The following is a 9,187-nucleotide window of genomic DNA, read 5'->3' as shown; positions in this document are numbered from 1 at the left end:
ATTCTTTCCATTTAAGTTTAAAGGTAAGTATTATTTATTTTATTTTCCATAAGCAGATATAAGCTATCTGGTGCTTTAATTCTCTGCCAGTGCCCAGACATTCCAGTAGCTACTCTGGGCATTAAAGATCCTACCAGAGGTTTAACTGGTTTCAGTTAAAAGAATTATTTCAAAAGCATCAAGTTCAGGGGAGAGTTTTCCTCTGGAGAATTTAAAGGATGGTGGTGCTAAAATATGCAGCGTCTAGAAGGTTTCAGACCCGCACATTTTTCATCGGCTTTCTCAGAGCATGGTAGGATTTTATCATTTTATATCTCTAACTCAGGCTGTCTCTCTAATAAGTACTGTGGGTCCCATTCTTGATCAACCTCCCAATCAGTTTGTGCCCAGGTACTGAGGATAGGTACTAGATTAACAAATCTTGGGATTTAAACTTGGCGAGTACTTCCTCTCTGATAGAGAACACAGGCGCTAGAGCAAGCTCCCTTTTCCTGTTCTTTATTAAAATGCTAGGAAATAATTTTTAGCTTCTGAATTTATATCGTGAATTAAATATTTTTCCACCAAGTTGACTGACATTCTGGGGAAATGTATATTTGGAGTTTGATTTTCGGCTAACCTGTGAGCCTGGATGTAAAATAGGAGCCATCCTCCACATCAGTTCATTGAATATGCAGCAAGAGTGACAGCCCATGTGGAAATTGATGGGCAAACAGTGCAGTTGGTCAGCTTGATACCCCTAGTCATGACCATTTAAGTCAGTGAAAGAAGAGAAATTAATTTTGCCAAGACTTCAGTAACAGTGGTAACTTCCAGATGTTCTGCTATGTGAAAGTAGAGTCAGTATTCCAGCATTTGAAAACTTACTGGCATTTAGACATGTATTGAACACCATTTCACTTTTTCATCAACAGAAATTTCTTCGTAGAACTACAAATCGCCCAAGGCTAGACACAGTCTTTTGTCCTAAAGAGTTATTACCCCAAAGTAGAGAAATAACTGTCATTTCGAGGATTGGTGCCATAGGAGAAGAGTTTTCTTGCTGGGGGAAGAAATTGAGAACAGCCTCAGGTGAAGAAAAATAGCCAAGGCAGCATTATTTGACTTTGTCGACCCAGCCAGCACAAAGCAATCGCTGTAAAGGTGTTTTCTAAACATACTCAGGTAATCATCTCAATTCGTCCATTTTGAAGATTGGATAGATTTAATAACAAATTGCTGTTTAGATAGCACTGCTCATAGGAAGAGCACAGTCTAGGTGCCAAGGAATGGGTGGAAAGCCAATTGTCAAAATTATTTCTTTGCCTACCTTTCTCAGGTGTGTGTTACGATGCCCTCTGCCCTTTGAAAGCTTCCATGCTGGGCAATAGTCCCAGTGTATGCTGCATGGATTTTACATTAGGATAAAATGTTAGATGCTCCCTCAGCTTCAGGACCAGGGAAGAATGAACTTGCCCATGGCAGAGGGAGATGGCATCGTTTGAATAAGCAGCTTTAAAAAGTTAGGCAAAATATCCAAAATTCACAGATCACTGAACTCAGGGGAATTACATAGCAGTGCTCATGAAAAGAAAGAATATAGTGTGAAACACTTTGCAAAGCTTTTCGCTGTACTTTGATATTATCATTCACTCTCTAATCTACTTCAAGAAACAAACTACGGGAAGAAAAATGAGAGAGGATACTTGAAAAAACAGCCTAAAACATATTGTCAATAACTGCCTAAATAGTCTACACACTTTGAAAAATCTAAAGATTCTTGGTTCTGGCATTGGGCAATGCTCTTGTCTGATGAACAGACACATATCGATATGCCTAATGGCTGAACACTGTGTTACTCAATTATCAAACGATCATTAGTGCATAGTAGCTGTGAGGACTATTTTTGTGTTAGCCAGAAGCACTGTTTACTTTTCCACATGTTCCCAAGAATTCCCCATGAACTTGCCTCTTTATATTTGCCTTTTATTTAAATATTCTGAAGAAATGCTACCATACAAGAAAAGCTGTTCATTTCAATTTTACCCTAATGGTGGCTGTTCTACCAAAAACAGATCAGAGCAATTTCTCAGTCTCAGACTTCTATGAAATAAGCTTCTGGCTTTTTCCCATCTTATTTTTAAATAAAGAAGAGCAACAAAAATTTATGGGTGTAAGCTGGACCAAGGCAATAAGTGGGAAAAGTGCACTAGCAGTGCTGGGCTCTAGTCCTGACTCTTAGTCATATTTCTGGGCCTCACTGTCCTTTTATATAAAATAAAATAATCTCAATTAAAATGGCATCTAGAGTCCTTTTCAACTGTAAAATATCATGAGTCTTTTATTATACTTTCATGACCTGTGTATGCACAAGAAACAATAGTGTCTTGCATTTTGGAAGTTCTGTAGTTTTTTTTTTTAAATTATTTATTTATTTATTTATTTATGGCTGTGTTGGGTCTGCATTTCTGTGCGAGGGCTTTCTCTAGTTGCGGCAAGTGGGGGCCACTCTTCATCGCGGTGCGCAGGCCTCTCACTATCGCGGCCTCTCTTGTTGCGGAGCACAGGATCCAGATGCGCAGGCTCAGTAGTTGTGGCTCACGGGCTTAGTTGCTCCGCGGCATGTGGGATCCTCCCAGACCAGGGCTCGAACCCGTGTCCCCTGCATTGGCAGGCAGATTCTCAACCACTGCGCCACCAGGGAAGCCTGGAAGTTCTATAGTTTTCAAAATTTTATTAATAATTATCCAATCCACCTTTATCTTTAAAATAATCCATTTTTAAATTTATTTTTTTATTTTTTATACAATTTTTAAAGGTTACTTTCTATTCACAGTTATTACAAAATATTGGCTATATTCCCCTTGGTGTACGATACATCCTTAAGTCTATCTTACACCCACTAGTTTGTACCTCTCGCTCCCCCACCCCTATATTGCCGCTCCCCCTGACTGGTAACCACTGATTTTTCTCTATATCTGTGAGTCTGCTACTTTTTTGTTATATACACTAGTTTGTTGTATTTTTTAGATTCATGTGTAAGTGGTATCATAAAGTATTTTTCTTTCTCTGACTTATTTCGTATAGCATAATGCCCTCCAAGTCCATCCGTGTTGCTGCAAATGGCAAAGTTTCATTCTTTTTTTTTTTGGCTGAGTAGTATTCCCTTGTGTGTGTGTGTGTGTGTGTGGGTATGTGCCACATCTTCTTTACCCATTCATCTGTTGGTGGACACTTAAGTTGCTGCCATATCTTTGCAATTGTAAATAATGTTGCTGTGAACACTGGGTGCATGTATCTTTTCAAATTAGTGTTTTGGGGGTTTTTTTTGGATATATATCCAGGAGTATAATTTCTGGGTCATATGGTAGTTCTATTTTTAGTTTTTTGAGAAACTTCCATAGTGTTTTCCAAAGTGGCTGCACCACTTTACATCCCCACCAACAGTGAACAAGGGTTCCCTTTTCTCCACATCCTCACCAACATTTGTTATTTATGTTCTTTTTGATGATAGCCATTCTGACAGGTGTGAGGTGATACTTCATTGTGGTTTTGATTTGCATTTCCCTGATCATTAGTGATGCTTAAGGTGCCTAAAAAACAGCCATTTTTAAATTACACTAACATGGATTAAAATCTCTATATCATACTCCAGTGACAGAAAAAAAATCATTAAAAATAGTTTAAAAGGAAAAAATTAAGAGAAATGCCTAGGTAGATATGTATATAGCAATAAATATATATAGCTAAGATATCTACATCTATAGAGATAGCTAAATCAGGATATACGGCTGACCAGAAAACAGTATGAAAATACTGTTTACAAAAACTATAAAACTTAAAATGTACTAAACTGTATAAAATGAAGAACTACTGACTGTTAAGAAGTAAATAAAATAGTATTACAAGTGAATTGGCATTGTTCTAGCTGTACTGAAAGCCTGACACTAATTTAATACTGCTCAGGCCAAGGCTGGAAGGGAAATGTACTGGCCTGAGTTCCCTAGAAAACAGAACCTGAGGCAAAAAGTTATACCCTGATATGTTACTGGGGTAGCTAAGGGGACAGTCTCTGGAAGCAAAAGTGAATGACAAAAGGGAGACCATATGGAAGGAGAGCAAACCACAAGTTGGTTTGTTACCATATAGGCCACAGCTTCAAGAGCTGCATAGTGGATAGCTCTATTATGTGAGTTGTTTAAAGAGAAGCTATAAAGAATTCTGTGCTTGGATCAATAGATCTACTGGGGATTGAAGGAGGGAGGAAAGGCTAGTGAATTACCTCCTCGTTCCTTTTTTTCACTTGTTTCCTACTGGTCAAAGCCCTACTTGGACTTAACTCTGCTGTACTTCTAGATTGTAGCACCTGGACTCTCTGGGCAACTTTGGAGGAAATTAGGGCTTCCAGAGGTCCAGCCCATTCGATGCTTTGTGCATCGACCTCCAAGGTTTTGTATGTGTGTGTGTGGAGGAGGGAGAGACTTGGTTGGTGATGGTTGTGACTGCTTGATGGCAGTGGCAATGAGCTAGCCTTTATGATTGGGATGATGGCCTGAGGCATCTCTAAGGCTGTTCCAGCCAAGAAATAGAGTAAACTGCTGAGACCTGGGGGATGAGGTAAAGTCAAGTAGGTTTAGAAGGCAACAACTCATATTCACTCACAGCCTATAACAATCTTCAGGTCTCACAGGAGAATACTTTGCATCCATTTCTTCCCTGGGAAGGGAGATGTAGATCTAATCCTTTAGGTGATGGTCAGTGCAATCTCCTAAACTTAAAGAGGTTTAGAAAAAAAAAGCTATATTCATACTGTTGCAGGTGGTACAGAATTGATACTTCTCATCCTTCACCCAAACTTTCTGGCTTTTCCTTACCCTCTCCCATCACTTCAACTGTTGCTTGTTTCAGGAGGTGACACAGCATTCATTCTTAATGGGTCTGAGATCTTAACTTGCCTTTGTTGGGTCCTGGCTGTTGAAATTTTCATTCACAATTATCAATGGGTATAGTAGCATCAAAAGATATACTGGTGAGTCTCCCAGGACACAGACATAACCCACTCTGCCTCCGTTGTGTAATGGTAAATGTATCCAGGCTTACATTCCTGGTTCGTAACCATTAACATTAGGCTCCACTCCCACATTGGTTCCCTGGTTCCTGCTGGTGTATATTGACCAGGGTTTTAATTTCTTTGCGATTTAGGCCATTCCTTCCCAGAGCAGAGCCTATTCTTCCCTTCTTGAACTGTGATGAGACTTGATCGGCCTGGAGCCAGTGGGGCATATTAAGGGCAGACCTCGTGGAGAGCAAACATTATCTCTTGAGACCCCTGCTTTAGGTCAAGTCAGTTCACAGTACCAAGGAAAAAGCAGGTTGTTCTCTTCTGACAAGGTCTTTTAGGGTTGTCTCTATTGGACAAGAAGATTAAGGAAAATTCAGGAAATTGACATTCACAGGTTGATTCATCCAAATATAACCATCTCAGGTCTTAGGGTCCCCCTCTTTCCCTATCAAGACCCTAGTTTAGCATATGAGACTTGTTAAGATGACACATTGAGTCTTCTTTCCAGGTTTCCCATCCTATATTCAGAACTTAGACTTGCTTTTCAGCACAATCTACCAGAGGAACAATATGTGAAAGACTTTTGAAAGCTTTCATAAAGGTCCTTTGGTTTACATGGGAAATAGCTGTTGTAAGCCTTATCCTTTTATTTTTCACAATGTTCCAGTGTTACCAAAAGCTCAGTTATTACTTCCCCATAATGATTAATGCAACAGCCACGTGATCTTCCAATGCCTTGCCTTCCACTTGCACTCAATTCTGATTAACCACAGGTCAAAACATTAGCAATTATGATATCTCTGAAGATACCCTCCTCCACTTACCATGAGCTACATGGTCACTTTTGCCTTTAAACAGGTAGAGAATCCAACTCCATATCCCATCCTAAAGGGTATATGGTGTCTGAGGCCACTGCCTAGGATTTCCTCAAAAACAGAGCCTGACAGAAAAAGCAAAAGGAAAAAGGGAACTCAAATAAAGAATACCTTGCTCATAATTTACAATTATTTATCTTCCTCCCCCACCTCCAGAGTCTGGAGGGAATCTTTGCTCAACAAACTCTAAGACTGGAACCTCAGGAGATTCCCATTCTCAGGCTAGTCCACATTCAGGCTCCAGAAGTTTCTGAAAATTACCACTTAAGTGTTGCTAGCAGTTTGTAGCTCCAGGGATTTCTACTTCAGGTAAACATTTCTCTCCTGTGACTCTAAACTTGCCTGTCTTTCCAGATTTTGAGGTGACAGTTTGCCCTACAACATCAATTCTCTGATGAGTCCAAGAAAAGTCAATGATTTTAAGTTTCTTCGACTATTTCTTACTGTAAAAAGGGGAGTGGCAGATTCTAAGCTCTTTACATTTTGGCTTAAACTTGCAAGTAGAGTTCATTTTCTGTTTCTATTCCATTCACTGTTGAAAATATAATTTTCCCTTGATACTTAGACAAAATAGAAACAATAGTCAGTGACGTGTCACTCATTTTTTGATACTTGGGTCAACTTGAAGAAAAGCAGTATCAATGCTTCCATTTGCTTTTCCTGATTTTGCCCTACTTGGTGGAGCAAGGAAATTAGTGATGACAGGTCAGGTCGTGTCTGGAGTTAGGACTTCAGGTGACTCACAGCTTGCCTTTTACTCACTCCCAGCACAGACTTTTTCCTCTATAAGAAGTAGTATTAATACTTACAGATAAAGCAGACTCAAATATGGTCACAGAGTCAGCACTTTTCAATTATCCTCAGGCCTAAAATATGGAAAAAATATACTACTATTAAAAAGATAATTACAGCTGCTGCTTTTCCTTTTTTATCATTTTTGTCTCCCTCTTCCTTTTCCTCCCCATTTTCTTTACGGAAAGCATTTTTTTATAACCTAGGATAATTAGAGAGAAACTTAATAGTAATATATTTCATCAAGAGTACAGTTCTTTCTACTTTAAAGTATAAAGCTGGTCAAACAAAATGGATAATATTAATCTCAGTTAAATTGGTTATTTTACTATAGACAGATGGAAAAAGGAGTCATTATTCACCAGTTTAGTAAGTTTCATGCACCAATTGTTACAACCAGAAAGGATAGTCTCTGGAGGGAAGCATTTTCTCATTACTTCAAAAACCCAGAGTTCTTCATTTGTAACGCTTTGGTACCCTCCTTTCCCTCTCTCTGGGTTACACAATCCATTGACATTCAAGCACAGTAAAAGAAAACACTAAAATGTGATCCTGAATATTAAAGCACAGGGATTCCTGTGAATGGTGAGAGATTTCCTGGAGAGGGTTACTTGTCAATACTAAGCCCAACATATTGATAGAACAAAAATAACACCTAACCCCCTGGTAAAATATGTACTTTCAATAGACGAAAAATAATCTTGTCTTCTATTTATTGAGAAAAAGTAGTTTAAATTCTAAAGTGTAAAAAGTATAGTTTTTAGACACAAAGATACCTGAATTTTAATCCTGCACTAGCTAGGTAGCTTCAGTGAGTCACACAGTCTGTTTCCTTACTCTTAAAATGTATGTACTAATACTTAATTGGCAGGGTTGTTGAAATAGTTAATTTGTTTCATCAATATAAAGAATGTAGAATGGTAGTCAATAAATGATAACTATAATTATTTTTAATATTTTAAAATAGTCACACCAGCATATATTTATTTAAAAATAATAATTGCAACTTGCAATTTGAAATGGATAGAGAGAGATCTTTTACTCTATTTATAATCTTATACATCTAGATAACGTGATCTTTTTGCCTGGAATAAAAATAAGAAAAGGAAGAAAATCAGGAGGAGGAGGAAGAGGAGAAAGAAGAAGAGAGAATAAGATGAAGATGGCTGCACTCCATGATTATATGATTTGGTATTTAAGCACTTTATCCAACCCCTTTGAGAGACAGTAGGAAGCCTCTACTACTTTTATTCACGCCTAGGGAAGTCTGTATCTTGACCAAATTTGATAATAATTAAAGTTTGTTTTCAGGTTCCTCAGGACTCTCTTTTAGTGCTATTTCCCACTCCAGATTAGACCCTCCCACCTACTCTCAGAATTTTTAGGTCTTCTTCACTTGATTCTGTTCTCTCGAAAGGACTGATAGCCTTTATATATTACCTTTCTCAGATACGTTGATATTTGAGGTCTTATTTCTAATTAAGGAATTGTGGGTTAGGGATATTGTAAGGAACAGGATAAGGATATTGCAGCAGGGATAGTATAAAGGATTCCTAGGTAAGGTGTCTCAGGCATCAGTCAGAAGGGAAGAATGATGTGTATGTGTGTGTGTGTCCCAGCTTATGGCCCTGTGGACCTTTGTGTAGAACATGGATGGTAAGGATGCCAAGTAGACTGAGAATGTAGATATTGTTACACTTGGCCATGCAAAGGCGTGTCTTTTTTTGAATACTTGTTTTCAGAAATCCTTAAAAAATTAAAGAAAGTTCAACAGAGAAAGAAATATCGCTTTCCCAGTTTATTTCATAAATTGGAAACAATTTGTGAATGTTTAAAATGTGTTATTTATTCCAAAGAAACTCATAAAACATTGAGAACATGAACAAAACTATGCTTAAAATATCTTCATAAAAACAAACCACAAGTATTGAATAAGCAAATTCATTTCAGCTTTCAAAACCTGAGGTTTTTGGTTTGTTGTTTGAGATGGTGCTGGTGGTGGCAACGTATGTGTTTGTGTGTACATGTGCGTATTTTAAATTATAAACGGCTCTGAAATCTTTGCATCTTTAATACTGGAACTTCAGCTTTCAAGTGGAGTTTCACCAACCTATGTGTAAAAGACTAATGAGAGGGTAAAAAACTTCACAGGTTCCCAAGAAAAGGAAATCATGAAATAAATCCACCATTTAATTCTAAGTGGTACTACAGCCTCATTGAAATAACAAGGAAATTATAACTTTTCCAAACAATAAAAAAAATTAAAGCAGCTTAAAAATTAAAGCAGCTAAGTGAACACATGACAACCAAAAACAAAGGTGAAGAATAGAAATTCAGCTCCTACCTTACGGCTGAAGAAACTTAAGTCATTGGTACCCATATATTGGGTTGGCCAAAAACTTTTTGGCCAACCCAATACTTTGTTTCTCTAGTGGTACCATGAAATTTAAAGATACTTCTAAAGTGCCTTCAGTTTTCA

This window comes from Eubalaena glacialis, chromosome 8 (genome assembly GCF_028564815.1).
Source record: "Eubalaena glacialis isolate mEubGla1 chromosome 8, mEubGla1.1.hap2.+ XY, whole genome shotgun sequence".
Taxonomy (NCBI): Eukaryota; Metazoa; Chordata; class Mammalia; order Artiodactyla; family Balaenidae; genus Eubalaena; species Eubalaena glacialis.
This window is presented reverse-complemented; position numbering follows the sequence as displayed.